The sequence below is a fragment of the Malaclemys terrapin genome, chromosome 24 (assembly GCF_027887155.1).
Source record: "Malaclemys terrapin pileata isolate rMalTer1 chromosome 24, rMalTer1.hap1, whole genome shotgun sequence".
NCBI lineage: Eukaryota > Metazoa > Chordata > Testudines > Emydidae > Malaclemys > Malaclemys terrapin.
In genome coordinates, this window is record NC_071528.1 from 207,583 (window position 1) to 228,101 (window position 20,519).

The 20,519-nt window shown below is 48.4% G+C and overlaps 1 long non-coding RNA gene across 1 annotated transcript; it reads right to left on the reverse strand.

Moving 5' to 3' along the window:
- Positions 1 to 7,348: 7,348 nt before the first annotated feature.
- On the reverse strand, positions 7,349 to 13,582 carry LOC128828827 (uncharacterized). The gene is made up of 3 exons (XR_008443243.1): positions 13,507 to 13,582; positions 8,784 to 8,907; positions 7,349 to 7,404 (listed from the first exon to the last, which is right to left on the reverse strand). It is a non-coding gene; the product is annotated as an uncharacterized LOC128828827 (long non-coding RNA).
- Between the last annotated feature and the right edge of the window lie 6,937 nt (positions 13,583 to 20,519).

Sequence of the window (20,519 nt, forward strand, 5' to 3'; positions counted from 1 at the left end):
AACAAGGACAAGTGCAGAGTCCTGCCCTTAGGACGGAAGAATCCCATGCACTGCTACAGACTAGGGACCGAATGGCTAGGTAGCAGTTCTGCAGAAAAGGACCTAGGGGTCACAGTGGATGAGAAGCTGGATATGAGTCAACAGTGTGCTCTTGTTGCCAAGAAGGCTAATGGCATTTTGGGCTGTATAAGTTGGGGCATTGCCAGCAGATCGAGGAACGTGATCGTTCCCCTTTATTCGACATTGGTGAGGCCTCATCTGTAATACTGTGTCCAGTTTTGGGCCCCACACTACAAAAAGGATGTGGAAAAATTGGGAAGAGTCCAGCGGAGGGCAACAAAAATGATTAGGGGTCTGGAGCACATGACTTATGAGGAGAGGCTGAGGGAACTGGGATTGTTTAGTATCCAGAAGAGAAGAATGAGCGGGGATTTGATAGCAGCCTTCAACTACCTGAAGGGGGGTTCCAAAGAGGATGGAGCTTGGCTGTTCTCAGTGGTGGCAGATGACAGAATAAGGAGCAATGGTCTCAAGTTGCAGTCGGGGAGGTCCAGGTTGGATATGAGGAAAAACTATTTCAGTAGGAGGGTGGTGAAACACTGGAATGCATTAACTAGGGAGGTGGTGGAGTCTCCTTCCTTGGAGGTTTTTAAGGCCCGGCTTGACAAAGCCCTGGCTGGGATGATTTAGCTGGGAATTGGTCCTGCTTTGAGCAGGGGGTTGGACTAGATGACATCTTGAGGTCCGTTCCAACTCTGATATTCTATGATTCTAACAGGGACGTCTGTTTTCCAGTAATATCAGTAAAAGGAAAGGAGAAAACTCGAAAGAGGCTCCTGCTCGCACTCACTTACGTCAACCCTAACGCTCTCTCAGTCCTCAAAGAGAGACCTCGAGAAGGAGACTTGCTGAAGCAAAGCCACAGGGATCTCTGAGGTTTCCCTGGCCCTGTGCTCCTGTCCTGCCAGGCTGATGTCAGCATCTCTCTCTGAGGTCACCACCTCCCTAACACCTTTGACCAATAGGCTGACATCCTGCAAAAGGCCTTTGTGATATCACTGCCACACCCACCCTTCCCCGGAAGTGCTAATGTCCTGCTGCTGGCCTGACACTTTGAAGGTTTCAGCTACTCTCTGTGGATCACCCCACTCAATGCCTGTTAATTCTAGGAAGCAAGCCGGCTAGACGGTAAAACATCAGAGGCTGCTCCCAATGCTACACTCAGTGTTTCCAAAATTAGGGGACTTTATGGCCAGAAGAGACCTTTAGAGCATCTCATCTAACCCCTTGCATATCATAGGCTTGCTGTATAGTACAATAGTTACTTTTTGGGCACACACATTCCAGAAAGGCATCTAGTCTTCCTTCAATGACATCAAGAGATGGAGAATCCACCACTTTCCCTTTTAGTGAGTGCCAGGGGGCTCCATTTCCCCTTCCACTAGCTCCCCATTTACAGTGAGCCAGAGCAGTACCTGCAGCAGGGAGCGGGAGTTGCTGATGGCCTCAGAGTCACAGCCCCTGCAGTGTCTCAGGAATCTGGCGCAAGTGCCGGATGATGCGGAGCTGGTGCATCACTTTGGACGTGACGTCCTCCTGCTGCAAGGGAACGAGAACCTGTCAGAGACTCAAACGCCCTGAGGAATCAGCGGGAATTAAGGGCACCTGGAACCAGCACTACTTCCACCCATCACCTGCCCACCACTGAGGGATAAATTCACCTCCTGAACCCCAGAATGGAGTCTTCTTGTCCTTTCTAGTAACCTCCAGTGCCAACCCCCCTCCTTGAAGGATGAGCTCCTGCTATCTCCCCCTCAGTGCCCTTGACAGCTGTTCCACCTCCAAACCACAGCTCAAGTTATTAGTACCTTTGGACACAGACTGGCTAACCTAGTGAGGAGGGCTTTAAACTAGGTTCGACGGGGACAGGTGAGCAAAGCCCACAGGTAAGTGGGGAACATGGAGACCGGGGAGATGGGTCAAAAACGAGAGGGAGTGTGGGCTATATTGTCAGAGGGAAAGGAGGGTCAGGACAAAACTGGGAGGAAAGATCAAACCAGTATCTTAGATGCCTATATACAAATGCGAGAAGTATGGGGAATAAGCAGGAAGAACTGGAAGTGCTAATAAATAAATACAACTATGACATTGTCGGCATCACTGAAACTTGGTGGGATAATACACATGATTGGAATGTTGGTGTGGATGGGTACAGCTTGCTCAGGAAGGATAGACAGGGGAAAAAGGGAGGAGGTGTTGCCTTGTATTTTAAAAATGTACACACTTGGACTGAGGTAGAGATGGACATAGGAGACGGAAGTGTTGAGAGTCTCTGGGTTAGGCTAAAAGGGGTAAAAAACAAGGGAGATGTCATGCTAGGAGTCTACTACAGGCCACCTAACCAGGTGGAAGAGGTGGATGAGGCTTTTTTTAAGCAACTAACAAAATCATCCAAAGCCCAAGATTTGGTGGTGATGGGGGACTTCAACTATCCGGATATATGTTGGGAAAATAACACAACGGGGCACAGACTATTGTGGAAGCAGAGAAAGAACTGACAGGAAGGGGATGCAATACATGACAGTTCGTTAGCAAGAGTCAGGCTAACTGTAACCCTGATAATGCGAGATTTGTAGAAGCGAGGATTACATATTGTATGTTGGCAAGAGTCAAAACAAGTGAGGAAATGAGATATCAAGATGGCCTATGTATAAACAAAATGCAACTGTTGCTCATTATTGTCTGTAACAAAAGGTATAAATGCTTGCTGTAATTGTTTACCTGTTGAGAGACCTGCTTAGCTCTCTCCCTCTGCGCAATTGTGAGAGTTAATAAAGCATCTGACTTGCTATACCTAAAGAAATAGTGAGAACTCTGTTTTTCTCCGACACTATCCAACAAATTCCTGGACTGCATTGGAGACAACTTTTTATTTCAGAAGGTTGAAAAAGCTACTAGGGAGGAAGCTGTTCTAGACGTGATTTTAACAAATAGGGAGGAACTCGTTGAGAATTTGAAAGTAGAAGGCAGCCTGGGTGAAAGTGATCATGAAATCATAGAGTTTGCAATTCTAAGGAAGGGTAGAAGGGAGAACAGCAAAATAGAGACAATGGATTTCAGGAAGGCAGATTTTGGTAAGCTCAGAGAGCTGATAGGTAAGGTCCCATGGGAATCAAGACTGAGGGGAAAAACAACTGAGGAGAGTTGGCAGTTTTTCAAAGGGACACTATTAAGGGCCCAAAAGCAAGCTATTCCGCTGGTTAGGAAAGATGGAAAATGTGGCAAAAGACCACCTTGGCTTAACCATGAGATCTTGCATGATCTGAAAAATAAAAAGGAGTCATATAAAAAATGGAAACTGGGACAGATTACAAAGGATAAATATAAGCAAACAACACAGGAATGCAGGGGCAAGATTAGAAAGGCAAAGGCACAAAATGAGCTCAAACTAGCTACGGGAATAAAGGGAAACAAGAAGACTTTTTATCAATACATTAGAAGCAAGAGGAAGACCAAAGACAGGGTAGGCCCACTGCTTAGGGAGAAACAGTAACAGGAAACTTGGAAACGGCGGAGATGCTTAATGACTTCTTTGTTTCGGTCTTCACCGAGGAGTCTGAAGGAATGCCTAACATAGTGAATGCTAATGGGAAGGGGGTAGGTTTAGCAGATAAAATAAAAAAAGAACAAGTTAAAAATCACTTAGAAAAGTTAGATGCCTGCAAGTCACCCGGGCCTGATGAAATGCATCCTAGAATACTCAAGGAGCTAATAGAGGAGGTATCTGAGCCTCTAGCTATTATCTTTGGAAAATCATGGGAGACGGGAGAGATTCCAGAAGACTGGAAAAGGGCAAATATAGTGCCCATCTATAAAAAGGGAAATAAAAACAACCCAGGAAACTACAGACCAGTGAGTTTAACTTCTGTGCCAGGGAAGATAATGGAGCAAGTAATTAAGGAAATCATCTGCAAACACTTGGAAGGTGGTAAGGTGATAGGGAACAGCCAGCATGGATTTGTGAAGAACAAATCACGTCAAACCAATCTGATAGCTTTCTTTGATAGGATAACGAGCCTTGTGGATAAGGGTGAGGCTGTGGATGTGGTATACCTAGACTTTAGTAAGGCATTTGATACGGTCTCGCATGATATTCTTATTGATAAACTAGGCAAATACAATTTAGATGGGGCTACTATAAGGTGGGTGCCTAACTGGCTGGATAACCGTACTCAGAGAGTTGTTATTAATAGTTCCCAATCCTGCTGGAAAGGCATAACGAGTGGGGTATCGCAGGGGTCTGTTTTGGGACCGGCGCTGTTCAATATCTTCATCAACGACTTAGATATTGGCATAGAAAGTACGCTTATTAAGTTTGCGGATGATACCAAACTGGGAGGGATTGCAACTGCTTTGGAGGACAGGGTCATAATTCAAAATGATCTGGACAAATTGGAGAAATGGTCTGAGTTAAACAGGATGAAGTTTAACAAAGACAAATGCAAAGTGCTCCACTTAGGAAGGAACAATCAGTTTCACACATACAGAATGGGAAGAGACTGTCTAGGAAGGAGTACGGCAGAAAGGGATCTAGGGGTTATAGTGGACCACAAGCTAAATAGGAGTCAACAGTGTGATGCTGTTGCAAAAAAAGCAAACCTGATTCTGGGATGTATTAACAGGTGTGTTGTGAGCAAGACACGAGAAGTCATTCTTCCGCTCTACTCTGCTCTGGTTAGGCCTCAGCTGGAGTATTGTGTCCAGTTCTGGGCACCGCATTTTAAAAAAGATGTGGAGAAATTGGAAAGGGTCCAGAGAAGAGCAACAAGAATGATTAAAGGTCTTGAGAACATGACCTATGAAGGAAGGCTGAAAGAATTGGGTTTGTTTAGTTTGGAAAAGAGAAGACTGAGAGGAGACATGATAGCAGTTTTCAGGTATTTAAAAGGGTGTCATAAGGAGGAGGGAGAAAACTTGTTCACCTTAGCCTCTAAGGATAGAACCAGAAGCAATGGGTTTAAACTGCAGCAAGGGAGGTATAGGTTGGACATTAGGAAAAAGTTCCTAACTGTCAGGGTGGTTAAACACTGGAATAAATTGCCGAGGGAGGTTGTGGAATCTCCATCTCTTGAGATATTTAAGAGTAGGTTAGATAAATGTCTATCAGGGATGGTCTAGATGGTATTTGGTCCTGCCATGCGGGCAGGGGACTGGACTCGTTGACCTCTCGAGGTCCCTTCCAGTCCGATAATCTATGAATGTATGAAAAAAACACTGTTCTCCACCCCCACCCAGGTTGGCCAGGGAGGCGGCTCTAGCAGGGGGGGGCAGGAGGGATTCTGGCAGCAGTGAAGTGGGTTGCGGGGAAGTTGAGATCTTGCCCCAAGTCATCCCAGACACTAATGCTAAGCCACAGGATGGCAGCATCTAGTGTCAGTGGAGTCCAAGCACTATTTCAACCACACAGTTTTAGATGAACTTCCCAAAAGGAGAGGTGAAGAGCACCCCCAGCAACACACACACAAACACACACACACACACACACCACTCCTTGTGGTGGGAGGGGAACAGGAGAAAGGACAAAAGAACTAAGAGATGAAGAGAAAGGAAGGAGGGATGGAGGAAAAGGTAAAACAAAAAGGACAAACCCTAATGTCCCCAGTGATTCTACGGCACAAAATCCAAGGGATGGAATAAAATTCTGCCATCTTAAACTACTGTTTTCCATGCCTAGAATTCAGCTGGCACCAGATGGATCAGACTGAGCAGCTGCCAAAACCTCTTGGAGGCTCTTACCTTCTAAACAGGGACGTCTGTTTTCTAGTAAAATCAGTAAAAGGAAAGGAGAAAACTCGAAAGAGGCTCCTGCTCGCACTCACGTACGTGAACCCTAATACTCTCTCAGTCCTCAAAGAGAGACCTCGAGAAGGAGACTTGCTGAAGCAAAGCCACAGGGGTCTCTGAGGTTTCCCTGGCCCTGTGCTCCTGTCCTGCCAGGCTGATGTCAGCATCTCTCTCTGAGGTCACCACCTCCCTAACACATTTGACCAATAAGCTGACATCCTGCAAAAGGCCTTTGTGATGTCACTGCCACACCCAACCAAACCCTGAAGTGCTAATGTCCTGCTGCTGGCCTGACACTTTGAAGGTTTGAGGTTGTCATAACTATCAAGGGAAGGGTAACAGCTGTCCTGTGTACAGTACTATAAAATCCCTCCTGGCCAGAGACTCCAAAATCCTTTTCCCTGTAAAGGGTTAAGAAGCTCAGGTAACCTGGCTGGCATCTGACCTAAAGGACCAATAAGGGGACAAGATACTTTCAAATCTTGGGGAGGGGAAGGCTTTTGTTTGTGTTCTTTGTTTGTGTGGGTGTTCGCCCTCGGGACTGAGAGGGACCAGACATCAATCCAGGTTCTCCACATCTTTCTAAACAAGTCTCTCCTATTTCAAACAAGGAGTGTTAGTTTTCCTTTGTTTTCTCAACTTGTAAATGTACCTTTTACTAGAGTGTTTATCTTTGTTTGCTGTACTTTGAACCTAAGACTAGAGGGGAGTCCTCTGAGCTCTTTAAGTTTGATTACCCTGTAAGGTTAATTTCCATACTGATTTTACAGAGATGATTTTTACCTTTTTCTTTAATTAAAAGCCTTATTTTTAAGAACCTGATTGATTTTTCCTTGTTTTAAGATCCAAGGAGTTTGGATCTTGATTCACCAGGAGTTGGTGGGAGGAAGGAGGGGAATGGTTAATTTCTCCTTCTTTTAGATCCAAGGGGGTTGGATCTGTATTCACCAGGGAATTGGTGAAAGGTTTCTCAAGGCTACCCAGGGGAGGAAATTAGCCTTGGGATGGTGGTTAAGCTTAGAAGTTTTCATGCAGGCCCCTACATTTGTACCCTAAACTTCAAAGTGGGGATACAGCCTTGACACAGGTACTCTCTGTGGATCACCCCACTCAATGCGTCTTCATTCTAGGAAGCAAGCCGGCTGGACAGTAAAACATCAGAGGCTTCTCCCAATACTACACTCAGTGTTTCCAAAATTTGTAGACTTTATTGCCACAAGAGACCTTTAGAGCATCTCATCTAAGCCCCTGCATATCATAGGCCTCCTGTATAGTACAATAGTTACTTTTTGGGCACACACATTCCAGAAAGGCATCTAGTCTTCATTCAATGACATCAAGAGATGGAGAATCCACCACTTTCCCTTTTAGTGAGTACCAGGGGGCTCCATTTCCCCTTCCACTAGTTCCCCATTTACAGTGAGACAGAGCAGTACCTGCAACAGGGAGCGGGAGTTGCTGAAAGACTCAGAGGCACAACCCCTGCAGTGTCTCAGGCACCTGGCGCAAGTGCCGGATGATGTGGACCGGGTGCATCACTTTTGCCGTGACGTCCTCCTGCTGCAAGGGAATGTGAACCTGTCAGAGACTCAAACGCCCCGAGGAATCAGGGGGAATTAAGGGCACCGGGAACCAGCAGTATTTCCACTCAGCACCTGCCCACCACTGAGGGATGAATTCACCTCCTGAACCCCAGAATGGAGTCTTCTTGTCCTTTCTAGTAACCTCCAGTGCCAAATCCCCTCCTTGAAGGGTGAGCTGCTTCTACCTCCCTCTCAGTGCCCTTGACAGCTGTTCCACCACCAAACCACAGCTCAAGTTATCAGAACCCTCTTCTCCACCCCCACCCAGGTTGGCCAGGGAGGCGGCTCTAGCAGGGGTGGCAGGAGGGATTCTGCCAGCAGTGAAGTGGGTTCCGGGGAGGTTGAGATCTTGCCCCAAGTCATCCCAGACACCAATGCTAATCCACACGATGGCAGCATCTAGTGTCAGTGGAGACCAAGCACTATTTCAACCACAGAGGTTTGGATGAACTCCCCACAAAGGGAGGTGAAGAGCACCCCCAGCAACACACACACACACACACAAACCACTCCCGGTGGTGGGAGGGGAACAGGAGAAAGGACAAAAGAAGTAAGAGATGAAGAGAAAGGAAGGAGGGAGGGAGGAAAAGGTAAAACGAAAAGGACAACCACTAATGTCCCCAGTGATTCTACGGGACAAAATCACAGGGAGGGAATAAAATTCTGCCACCTTGAACTAGTGTTTTGCATGCCTAGAATTCAGCTGGCACCAGGTGGATCAGACTGAACAGGATACAAACCTCTCCGAGGCACTTACTTTCCTCAAAGAGAGACCTCAAGGAGGAGACTTGCTGAAGCAAAGCCAGAGGGGTCTCTGAGGTTTCCCTGGCCCTCAGGTCAGCATCTCTCTCTGATGTCAGCATCTCTCTCTGAGGTCACCACCTCCCTAACACATTTGACCAATAAGCTGACGTCCTGCAAAAGGCCTTTGTGATGTCACTGCCACACCCAACCAAACCCTGAAGTGCTAATGTCCTGCTGCTGGCCTGACACTTGCAAGGTTTGAGCTACTCTGTGTGGATCACCCCACTCAATGCGTCTTCATTCTAGGAAGCAAGCCGGCTAGACAGTAAAACATCAGAGGCTGCTCCCAATGCTACACTCCGTGTTTCCAAAATTACTACACTTTATGGCCAGAAGAGACCTTTAGAGCATCTAATCTAAGCCCCTGCATATCATGGGCTTCCTGTATAGTACAATAGTTACTTTTTGGGCACAAACATTCCAGAAAGGTATCTAGTCTAAACTAAATGACATTAAGAGATGGAGAATCCATCACTTTCCCTTTTAGTGAGTGCCAGGGGGCTCCATTTCCCCTTCCACTAGCTCCCCATTTACAGTGAGCCAGAGCAGTACCTGCAGCAGGGAGCGGGAGTTCCTGAAGGCCTCAGAGGCGCAGCCCCTGCAGTGTCTCAGGCACGTGGCGTAAGTGCAGGATGATGCGGAGCTGGTGCATCATTTTGGCCCTGACGTCCTCCTGCTGCAAGGGAACGAGAACCTGTCAGAGACTCAAACGCCCCGAGGAATCAGGGGGAATTAAGGGAACCTGGAACCAGCAGTATTTCCACCCAGCACCTGCCCATCAATGAGAGATGAATTCACCTCCTGAACCCCAGAATGGAGTCTTCTTGTCCTTTCTAGAAACCTCCAGAGCCAACCCCCCTCCTTGTAGGGTGAGCTCCTGCTACCTCCTGCTCAGTGCCCTTCACAGATATTCCACCTCCAAACCACAGCTCAAGTCATCAGAACCCTCTTCTCCACCCGGACACAGGCTGGGCTGGGAGGCGGCTCTAACAGGGTGTGCAGGAGGGATTCTGACAGCAGTGAAGTGGGTTGCAGGGAGGTTGAGATCTTGACCCAAGTCATCCCAGACACTAATGCTAAGTCACACAATGGCAGCATCTACTGTCAGTGGGGTCCAAGCACTATTTCAACCCCACAGTTTTGGATCAACTCCCCACAAGAGGAGGTGAAGAGAACCATCAGCACCACACACACACACACACACACACACACACCACTCCTGGTGCTGTGAGGGGAACAAGAGAAAGGAGAAAAGAAGTAAGAGATGAAGAGAAAGGAAGGAGGGATGGAGGAAAAGGTAAAAGGAAAAGGACAAACCCTAATGTCCCCATGTCGGACATCAGGAATGGTAACATACATAAGCCAGTATGTGAACACTTCAATCTCCCTGGTCATTCTATTACAGATTTAAAAGTCACTATCATTGAACAAAAAAAACTTCAGAAACAGACTTCAAAGAGAAACAGCAGAACTAAAATTAATTTGCAAATTCAACACCATTAATCTGGGCTTGAATAGGGACTGGGAGTGGCTGGCTCACTACAGAAGCAGCTTTTCCTCTCCTGGAATTGACACCTCCTCATCTATTATTGGGAGTGGACTACATCCACCCTGATTTTTGAATTGGCCCTGTCAACACTGGTTCTCCACTTGTGAAGTAACTCCCTGCTCTCCATGTGTCAGTATATAATGCCTGCATCTGTAACTTTCACTCTATGCATCCGAAGAAGTGAGGTTTTTACTCACGAAAGCTTATGCCCAAATAAATCTGTTAGTCTTTAAGGTGCCACCAGACTCCTTGTTGTTTTTGTAGATACAGACTAACACGGCTATCCCCTGACACTTGACACCATGCAAGGCACTAAATTTAGCCGTATGGAGTGGAAATCCATCAACCTCAACAAAAAACTTGCACAGATACAGACAGACATCATCTTCCTCTCCAAATGCAAACAGATGGACATCATACCAAAAGGACTGAAGGTAAAAAATCCATTGCAATCAACATACTACACTGAGTATGGTGAGAGATTGTGCCACACACTCTCTCAAAGAAACTGAGGAACCACCTGATCAGCATCCTGTACAGCAGACAGGAGAAGATCAAGAATGAGCTCTCAGAACTGGAGACTCTCATACAATACCAGCCTTCTACACAAACTTCCACGTGGCTGGACTTTACAAAAATGAGACAAGCCATTTACAATGCACACTTCACTTCTCTACAGAGGAAAAAGGACTGTAAGTTATCTAAACTTATACCTGCCACTAGGGGCTATAACAATGGTACCCTCAACTCATCTAACAACATTGTCAATCTTTCCAACCACACACTTAGCCCAGCAGAAGAGTCTGTCCTATCTCGGGGACTCTCTTTCTGTCCCACCGTCCCCACGAACATGATACAGTTCTGCGGTGATCTGGAAGCCTACTTTCCTCGTCTCCGACTCAAGGAATATTTTCAACGCACCACTGAACAGTGCACTGACCCACAGGAACCCTCCTACCAACACTACAAAAAGAAGAATTCTGCGTGGACTCCTCCTGACGGTCGAAATGACAGACTGGACCTCTACATAGAGTGTTTCCGCAGACGTGCACAGGCTGAAATTGTGGACAAACAACATCACTTGTCCTATAACCTCAGCCGTACAGAACGCAATGCCATGCACAGCCTCAGAAACGACTCTGACATTATCATCAAAGGGGCTGACAAAGGAGGTGCTGTAGTCATAATGAACAGGTCAGATTATGAACAGGAGGCTGCCAGGCAACTCTCCAAGACCACATTCTACAGGCCACTATCCTCTGATCCCACTGAGGAATACCAAAAGAAACTACACCATCTGCTCAAGAAACTCCCAGCTACAGTACGGGAACAAATCTACATGGACACACCCCCAGAACCCCGACCAGGGGTATTCTATCTGCTACCCAAGATCCATAAACCCGGAAACCCTGGACGCCCCATCATCTCAGGCATTGGCACTCTGACGGCAGGATTATCTGGCTATTTGGCCTCTCTCCTCAGGCCCTATGCTACCAGCACACCCAGCTATCTTCGAGACACCACCAACTTCCTGAGGAAACTACAATGCATTGATGTTCTTCCTGGAAACACCATCCTGGCCACCATGGATGTAGAAGCACTTTATACCAATATTCCACATGAGGATGGACTACAAGCTGTCAGGAACAGTATCCCTGATGAGGCCACAGCAAGCCTGGTGGCTGCGCTTTGTGACTTTGTCCTCACCCACAACCACTTCAGATTTGGGGACAACTTATACCTTCAAGTCAGTGGCACTGCTATGGGTACTCGCATGGCCCCACAGTATGCCAACATTTTTATGGCTGATTTAGAACAACGCTTCCTCAGCTCTCGTCCCCTAGTGCCCCTCCTCTACTTGCGCTACATTGACGACATCTTCATCATATGGACCCACGGAAAGGAGGCCCTTGAAGAATTCCACCTGGACTTCAACAATTTCCACCCCACCATCAACCTCAGCCTGGACCAGTCCACACAAGAGATCCACTTCCTGGACACTACAGTACAAATAAGTGATGGTCACATAACCACCCCCCTATACCGGAAACCTACTGACCGCTATACGTACCTACATGCCTCCGGCTTCCATCCAAGACACATCACACGATCCATTGTCTACAGCCAAGCCCTAAGATACAACCGAATTTGCTCCAACCCCTCAGACAGAGACAAACACCTACAAGATCTTTATCAAGCATTCGTAAAACTACAATACCCACCTGGGGAAGTGAGGAAACAGATTGACAGAGCAAGACGGGTACCCAGAAATCACCTACTGCTACATTCACCTGCACATCCACTAATGTCATATATGCCATCATGTGCCAGCAATGCCCCTCTCCCATGTACATTGGCCAAACCGGACAGTCCCTCCACAAAAGAATAAATGGACACAAATCGGACATCAGGAATGGTAACATACATAAGCCAGTAAGTGAACACTTCAATCTCCCTGGTCATTCTATTACAGATTTAAAAGTCACTATCATTGAACAAAAAAACTTCAGAAACAGACTTCAAAGAGAAACAGCAGAACTAAAATTCATTTGCAAATTCAACACCATTAATCTGGGCTTGAATAGGGACTGGGAGTGGCTGGCTCACTACAGAAGCAGCTTTTCCTCTCCTGGAATTGACACCTCCTCATCTATTATTGGGAGTGGACTACATCCACCCTGATTTTTGAATTGGCCCTGTCAACACTGGTTCTCCACTTGTGAAGTACCTCCCTGCTCTCCATGTGTCAGTATATAATGCCTGCATCTGTAACTTTCACTCTATGCATCCGAAGAAGTGAGGTTTTTACTTACGAAAGCTTATGCCCAAATAAATCAGTTAGTCTTTAAGGTGCCACCAGACTCCTTGTTGTTTTCCTAATATCCCCAGTGATTCTACGGGACAAAATCCCAGGGAGGGAATAAAATTCTGCCACCTTAAACTAGTGTTTTCCATGCCTAGAATTCAGATGGCACCAGGTGGATCACACTGAACAGGTTACAAACCTCTCCGAGGCACTTACTTTCTCAACAGGGATTTTGTTTTCTAGTAAAATGGGTAAAAGGAAAGGAGAAAACTCGAAAGAGGCTCCTGCTCACACTCACATATGTGAACCCTAATATTCTCTCAGTCCTCAAAGAGAGCTCGAGAAGGAGACTTGCTGAAGCAAAGCCACAGGGGTCTCTGAGGTTTCCCTGGCCCTGCGCCCCTGTTTTGCCTGGCTGATGTGAGCATCTCTCTCTGAGGTCACCACATCCCTAACAACTTTGACCAATAGGCTGACGTCCTGCAAAAGGCCTTTGTGATGTCACTGCCACACCAACCCATCCCCTGAAGTGCTAATATCCTGCTGCTGGCCTGACACTTTGAAGGTTTGAGCTACTCTCTGTGGATCACCCCACTCAATGCGTCTTCATTCTAGGAAGCAAGCCGGTTAGACAGTAAAACATTAGAGGCTGCTCCCAATGCTACACTCAGTGTTTCCAAAATTAATATACTTTATGGCCAGAAGAGACTTTTAGAGCATCTCATCTAACCCCCTGCATATCATAGGCCTCCTGTATAGGACAATAGTTACTTTTTGGGCACAAACATTCCAGAAAGGCATCTAGTTTCATTCAATGACATCAAGAGATGGAGAATCCACCACTTTCCCTTTCACTGAGTGCCAGAGGGCTCCATTTCCCCTTCCACTAACTCCCCATTTACAGTGAGCCAGAGCAGTACCTGCAGCAGGGAGCGGGAGTTGCTGAAGGCCTCAGAGGCACAGCCCCTGCAGTGTCTCTGGCACCTGGCGCAAGTGATGGATGATGCGGAGCTGGTGCCTCACTTTGGCCGTAACGCCCTCCTGCTGCAAGGGAACGAGAACCAGTGAAACTCAAACGCCCTGAGGAATCGGGGAATTAAGGGCACCTGGAACCAGCAGTATTTCCACTCAGCACCTGCCCAACGCTGAGGGATGAATTCACCTCCTGAATCCCAGAATGGAGTCTTCTTGTCCTTTCTAGTAACCTCCAGTGCCAATCCCCCTCCTTCTAGGGTGAGCTCCTGCTACCTCCCCCTCAGTGTCCTTGACAGCTGTTCCACCTCCAAACCACAGCTTAAGTCATCAGAAACCTCTTCTAGACCCCCACCAAGGTTGGGCTGGGAGGCAGGTCTAGCAGTGAGGGCAGGAGGGATTCTGGCAGCAGTGAAGTGGGTTGCGGGGAGGTTGAGATCTTGCCCAAGTCATCCGAGACACTAACGCTAAGCCACAGGATGGCAGCATCTAGTGTCTGTGGAGTCCAAGCACTATTTCAACCCCACAGTTTTGGATGAACTTCCCACAATAGGAGGTGAAGATCACCCCCAGCAACACACACACACACACACACCCCACTCCTGGTGATGGGAGGGGAACAGGAGAAAGGACAAAAGAATTAAGAGATGAAGAGAAAGGAAGGAGGGATGGTGGAAAAGGTAAAACGAAAAGGACAAACCCTAATGTCCCCAGTGATTCCACGGGACAAAATCCCGTGTGGACTACAAAATTCTGTCACCTTGAACTAGTGTTTTCCATGCCTAGAATTCAACGGGCACCAGGTGGATCAGACTGAGCAGGTTCAAAAACCTCTCGGAGGCTCTTACCTTCTAAACAGGGACGTCTGTTTTCGAGTAAAATCAGTAAAAGGAAAGGAGAAAACTCGAAAGAGGCTCCTGCTTGCACTCACATACGTGAACCCTAATACTCTCTCAGTCCTCAAAGAGAGACCTCGAAAAGGAGACTTGCTAAAGGAAAGCCACAGGGGTCTCTGAGGTTTCCCTGGCCCTGCGCCCCTGTCCTGCCTGACTGATGTCAGCATCTCTCTCTGAGGTCACCACCTCCCTAACACCTTTGACCAATACGCTGAGATACTGCATGTAGCGGGGCGGCCTGGCTCCGAGGCGCCCCAGGAAGTCAAGGCCACCGCGGCCTGTCCCCACCCCCCGGAAGTCAAGGGGTGGGACAGGAAGTATAAAGGCCAAGCCACGGCGCTCAGTAGCTGGCCGGCAGCGGGAGAGGACAGACGCTGGTGCCCGAGCTCCCGCGGACCTGAGCCTGCCGAGAGCCCGGTATCCTGAGGAGGACTGGCCGAGCCTGCCGAGAGCCCGGTATCCTGAGGAACGGTCTGAGCTTCCCCCCGCCAAGGGCCCAGAGGGAGTGACAGACCTACCTGCTGCTCGGGGCCCGCAGGAGCCCATGATCTGCGACCCAGCAGACGGAACTCAGGAGGAACAGGTACCCATGGAGGAGGAGATGGGAAGTGGCCCGGGGATAGCAGACCCCGAACCCATGTCAGTGTGTTGCGGTCAGGATCCCCACTGACTGCGTGGCAGACGGACTGCTGCGGATAGGGCCCCGGGCTGGAACACAGTGGAGTGGGTGGGCCTGTGTTCCCCCCTGCCACCCCGTGCTGGGTGGCAGTCTCTCCTCCTCCTTGTCCAAGGGGCCTGGGCCTCTGACTGATGATTGGTTTGCTGCCCCGCCCTGACCTAGGGCCTGTGCTAACCCAAACTGACCCAGCCCCTGCTACAAGGCCTGGGCCGCTGACTGACTACTTGTTTGTTGCCCCGCCCTGACCCAGGGCCGGAGCTGTTGATTGTGTGCACAGTCCCTGCATAAGGGCCTGAGCTCTGAACTGTTGATTGTGTGCTCAGTCCCTGCACAAAGGCCTGAGCGCCGAACTGCTAATTGCGTGCTCAGCCCCTACCCAAAGGTCTGGGCCCTAACTGTTATTCGCTTTGTAGCGGGGCGGCCTGGCTCCCAGGAACCCCAGGAAGGGACGAGCCCCACCCCGGAACTACTACACTGCAAAAGGCCTTTGTGATGTCACTGCCACACCCAACCAAACCCTGAAGTGCTAATGTCCTGCTCCTGGCCTGACACTTTGAAGGTTTCAGCTACTCTCTGTGGATCACCCCACTCGATGCGTCTTCATTCTAGGAAGCAAGCCGGCTAGACAGTAAAGCATCAGAGGCTGCTCCCAATGCTACACTCAGTGTTGCCAAAATTACTACACTTTATGGCCAGAAGAGACCTTTAGAGCATCTCATCTAACCCCCTGCATATCATAGGCTTCCTCTATAGTACAATAGTTACTTTTTGGGCACACACATTCCAGAAAGGCATCTAGTCTTCATGAAATGACATCAAGAGATGGAGAATCCACCACTTTCCCTTTTAGTGAGTGCCACGGGGCTCCATTTCCCCTTCCACTAGCTCCCCATTTACAGTGAGCCAGAGCAGTCCCTGCAGCAGGGAGCAGGAGTTGCTGAAGGCCTCAGAGGCACAGCCCCTGCAGTGTCACAGGCACCTGGCGCAAGTGCCGGATGATGCGGAGCTGGTGCATCACTTTGGCCGTGACGTCCTCCTCCTGCAAGGGAACGAGAACCTGTCAGAGACTCAAACGCCCAGAGGAATCAGGGGGAATTAAGGCCACCTGGAACCAGCAGTATTTCCACCCAGCACCTGCCCACCACTGAGGGATGAATTCTCCTCCTCAACCCCAGAATGGAGTCTTCTTGTCCTTTCCGGTAACCTCCAGTGCCAACCCCAATCCTTGTAGGATTAGCATCTGTTACCACCCCCTCAGTGCCCTTGACAGCTGTTCCACCTCCAAACCACAGCTCAAGTTATCAAAACCCTCTTCTCCACCCCCACCCAGGTTGGGCAGGGAGGCGGCTCAAGCAGGGGGGGCAGGAGGGATTCTGGCAGCAGTGAAGTGGGTTGCGGGGAGGTTGAGATCTTTCTCCAAGTCATCCCAGACAGCAATGCTAAGCCACAGGATGGGAGCATCTAGTGTCAGTGGAGTCCAAGCACTATTTCAACCTCACAGTATTGGATCAACTTTCCACAAGGGGAGGTGAAGAGCACCCCCAGCAACACACACACACCCCACTCCTGGTGATGGGAGGGGAACAGGAGAAAGGACAAAAGAAGTAAGAGTTGAAGAGAAAGGAAGGAGGGATGGAGGAAAAGGTAAAACGAAAAGGACAAAACCTAATGTCCCCAGTGATTCCACGGGACAAAATCCCAGGGAGGGAATAAAATTCTGCCACCTTGAGCTAGTGTTTTCCATGCCTAGAATTCAGCTGGCACCAGGTGGATCAGACTGAAAAGGTTACAATCCTCTCTGAGGCTCTTACCCTTCTTAACAGGGACGTCTGTTTTCTAGTAAAATCAGTAAAAGGGAAGGAGAAAACTCGAAAGAGGCTCCTGCTCGCACTGACATACGTCAGCCCTAATACTCTCTCAGTCCTCAAAGAGAGACCTCGAGAAGGAGACTTGCTGAAGCAAAGCCACAGGGGTCTCTGAGGTTTCCCTGGCCCTGTGCTCCTGTCCTGCCAGGCTGATGTCAGCATCTCTCTCTGAGGTCACCACCTCCCTAACAACTTTGACCAATAGGCTGAGCTCCTGCAAAAGTCCTTTGTGATGTCACTGTCACACCCAACCATCCCCTGAAGTGCTAATGTCCTGCTGCTGGCCTGACACTTTGAAGGTTTGAGCTACTCTCTGGGGATCACCCCACTCAATGCGTCTTCATTCTACGAAGCAAGCCGGCTAGAAAGTAAAACATCAGAGGCTGCTCCCAATGCTACACTCCGTGTTTCCAAAATTAGTAGACTTGATGGGCAGAAGAGACCTTTAGAGCATCTAATCTAAGCCCCTGCATATCATAGGCTTCCTGTGTAGTACAATAGTTACTTTTTGGGCACACACATTCCAGAAAGGCATCTAGTCTTGATTAAATGACATCAAGAGATGGAGAATCCACCACTTTCCCTTTTAGTGAGTGCCAGGGGGCTCCATTTCCCCTTCCACTAGCTCCCCATTTACAGTGAGCCAGAGCAGTACCTGCAGCAGGGAGCGGGAGTTGCTGATGGCCTCAGAAGGACAGCCCCTGCAGTGTCTCAGGCACCTGGCGCAAGTGCCGGATGATGCGGAGCAGGTGCATCGCTTTGGACGTGACGTCCTCCTGCTGCAAGGGAATGAGAACCTGTGTCATAACTATAAAGGGAAGGGTAACAGCTGTCCTGTGTACAGTACTATAAAATCCCTTCTGGCCAGAGACTCCAAAATCTTTTCCCTGTAAAGGGTTAAGAAGCTCAGGTAACCTGGCTGGCATCTGACCTAAAGGACCAATAAGGGGACAAGATAATTTCAAATCTTGGGGCGGGGGGAAGGCTTTTGTTTGTGTTCTTTGTTTTGGTTGTGCGTTCGCTCTCGGGACTGAGAGGGACCAGACATCAATCCAGGTTCTCCACATCTTTCTAAACAAGTCTCTCCTATTTCTAACTTCTAAGTAAATAGCCAGGCAAGGCGTGTTAGTTTTCCTTTGTTTTCTCAACATGTAAGTATACCTTTTACTAGAGTGTTTATCTTTGTTTCCTGTACTTTGAACCTAAAACTAGAGGGGAGTCCTCTGAGCTCTTTAAGTGTGATTACCCTGTATGGTTATTTCCATACTGATTTTACAGAGATGATTTTTACCTTTTTCTTTAATTAAAAACCTTCTTTTTAAGAACCTGATCGATTTTTTCCTTGTTTTAGATCCAAGGGGGTTGGATCTGTATTCACCAGGAGTTGGTGGGAGAAAGAAGGGGGGATGGTTAATTTCTCCTTGTTTTAAGATCCCAGGGGGGTCGGAACTGTATTCACCAGGAGTTTGTGGGAGAAAGAAGGGGGGATGGTTAATTTCTCCTTGTTTTAAGATCCCAGGGGGGTCGGAACTGTATTCACCAGGAGTTGGTGGGAGGAAGGAGGGGAATAGTTAATTTCTCCTTGTTTTAAGATCCAAGGGGTTTGGATCTGTATTCACCAGGGAATTGGTGAAGGTCTCTCAAGGCTACCCGGGGAAAGAAATTAGCCTTGGGATGGTGGCAGCGGACCAGAGCTAAGCTGGTAGTTAAGCTTAGAAGTTTTCATGCAGGCCCCTACATTTGTACCCTAAAGTTCAAAGTGGGGATACAGCCTTGACATGGTGGTAGCGGTGGGATCATTTTAAACCCAAAGCCAGTGAGATTTTTTTTCCTTCTAGCTGCTTGAAAAGCAGAGCTGGAGATAGATGCATATCTTATCTCTCCTTGCCTGAAGGCAGAGGTGTTAAGTTTTTTAACAAGGTCCTTTGTTAAGAGAAGTGTTCAAATGAGCAAACGACAGGGTAAAAGGAATTTACAAGCTGAATTGTTTTTTTTTTTCTTTTTACATCCTCGGGAGTAGCTAGTTAGAAAGTCTCTGTTAACTCAGCAGCAGCCAGAGCTGAGAGCTTCCCAGTTTCAGTCAACTGCAGAGGGGGTGACCCAGCACAAGAAAACAGGAAAATGACTACCAAAGAAGTAGCTAAAAAAATAGAACTGGCCAAACTAAAAGCAGAAGAAAATGAAAGAAAACATCAGAGACTGCTTCAATTAACAAAACTCAAGACACAGCAGAGAAAAAGAGAAGAAAAAGCCAAAGAGGAGGCCCACAACAGAGAGATGAAGCTGAAAGAAAAAGAAATGGAGCTGAAAAAAAAAAGAGATGGAGGAGAGAGAACAAGAAAGGAAGCATGAACTGGAAGTAGCAAAGGCTAAGCAAGCTTTCACCCCCATCCCTGTTCCTGAGCCGTCCACCAGGGCCCCGTCTGTCTTACCAGAGACCCAGACAAAGGTGGTGGAACCGGATCCCCTGCCAACGACTGCAACAGCCGTAGTGAATCCAATCCCAGAGACCCAGCCAAAGCCAGTCCCAGAACCGGAACTGGCAACTCAACCAGCACCAGGACCATTGCCAGCACTGAGTCCAGCGCTTGCAAACCCGTCTACAACTCCAACGCCAGAGGGCACCAGCGAGCCTGACCTGGCGGAAGCAGCAGATAACCCTACGAAGAGGCTCAGCCAGAGCCTGAGATACCACATAGTGCACCAGTGGACAGCGGATCACAGTCAATGGAAACAGCCCCAGCACCTGCATCACTTCCAGAGGGACCAAGCCCCAGTCCACAGTCCAAGGAGGAACTGATGTCTCCAGCATCAAGGAAACAGTTCCAGGCCGAGCAGGAAGCAGATAACAGCCTTCAGAAAGTTTGGGCGGCGGCGTGGAGCACCCCACCGCCTCTCAGCTCTTCTAACCCATCCCGGTTTGTTATAGAACAAGGACTTTTATACAAAGAGACTCTTTCTGGTGGGCACCAGAAAAACTGGCATCCTCAAAGACAGTTGGTAGTTCCCACTAAGTATCGGGTAAAGCTCTTGAGCTTAGCCCACGATCATCCCAGTGGCCATTCTGGGGTGAACAGAACCAAGGACCGGTTGGGGAAGTCCTTCCACTGGGAGGGAATGGGCAAGGATGTTGCTAATTATGTCCGGTCTTGTGAGGTGTGCCAACGAGTGGAAAAGCCCCAAGACCAGGTTAAAGCCCCTCTCCAGCCACTACCCATAATTAAGGTCCCATTTCAGCACGTAGCTGTGAATATTCTGGGTCCTTTCCCAAAAAAGACACCCAAAGGAAAGCAGTACGTACTGACTTTCATGGATTTTGCTACCCGATGGCCGGAAGCAGTACCCTTAAGCAACACCAGAGCTAAAAGTGTGTGCCAGGCATTAACAGACATTTTTGCCGGGGTAGACTGGCCCTCCAACATCCTTGCAGATTCGGGAACTAATTTCCTGGCAGGGACCATGAAAAACCTGTGGGAAGCTCATGGGGTGAATCACTTGGTTGCCACCCCTTACCACCATAA